This window comes from Arachis duranensis, chromosome 2 (genome assembly GCF_000817695.3).
Source record: "Arachis duranensis cultivar V14167 chromosome 2, aradu.V14167.gnm2.J7QH, whole genome shotgun sequence".
NCBI lineage: Eukaryota > Viridiplantae > Streptophyta > Magnoliopsida > Fabales > Fabaceae > Arachis > Arachis duranensis.
Genome location: NC_029773.3, coordinates 78,446,541 through 78,447,474, shown reverse-complemented (window position 1 = coordinate 78,447,474; position 934 = coordinate 78,446,541). Strand labels below are relative to the sequence as shown.

The 934-nt window shown below is 45.2% G+C and overlaps 1 pseudogene; it reads right to left on the bottom strand.

Annotated features, from left to right (window-relative positions):
* LOC107475059 (shewanella-like protein phosphatase 1) overlaps nucleotides 1-594 on the bottom strand; it is a 22,250-nt pseudogene extending 21,656 nt beyond the window's left edge.
* Between the last annotated feature and the right edge of the window lie 340 nt (nucleotides 595-934).

Genomic DNA, 934 nt, shown 5'->3' with positions numbered 1-934 from the left:
CTCCCATGACTCGGAGGTGGAAGCTTTTGCCTTCCCTTTCCTCTTTCTAGAGGTTTCTCCGGCCTTGGATGCCATAAATGGTTATGGAAAAACAAAAAGCAATGCTTTTACCACACCAAACTTAAAAGGTTTGCTCGTCCTTGAGCAAAAGAAGAAAGAAGAGAGTAGTAGAAGAAGAAATGAGAAAGAATGGAATGGCTTTTGTGTTCGGCCAAAAAGGGGAAGAAGTGGTGTTTAGGTTGTGTGAAAATGAAGGAGTGAAGATGTTTATATAGGAGTGGGGGGGCTCATGGTTCGGTCATGTATGGGTGGGTTTGGGAGGGAAAGTGGTTTGAATTTGAATGGTGGGGTAGGTGGGGTTTTATGAAGGATAGATGTGAGTGGTGAAGAGAAAGATGGGATTTGATAGGTGAAGGGTTTTTTGGGGAAGAGGAGTTGAGGTGATTGGTGAATGGGTGAAGAAGAGAGAGAGTGGTGGGGTAGGTGGGGATCCTGTGGGGTCCACAGATCCTGAGGTGTCAAGGAAAAGTCATCCCTGCACCAAGTGGCGAGCAGAATTGCTCTTTGTGTCAATTCTGGCGTTAAACGCCGGGCTGGTGCCCATTTCTGGCGTTTAACGCCAAGTTCTTGCCCTTTACTGGCGTTTAACGCCAGTCTGGTGCCCCTTTCTGGCGTTAAACGCCCAGAATGGTGCCAGACTGGGCGTTAATCGCCCATCTGCTAGCCTTACTGGCGTTTAAACGCCAGCAGGTTCTTCCTCCAGGGTGTGTTGTTTTTCTTTCTGTTTTTCATTCTGTTTTTGCTTTTTCCATTGATTTTGTGACTTCTCATGATCATCAACCTACAGAAAACATAAAATAACAAAAGAAAATAGATAAAATATAACATTGGGTTGCCTCCCAACAAGCGCTTCTTTAATGTCAGTAGATTGACA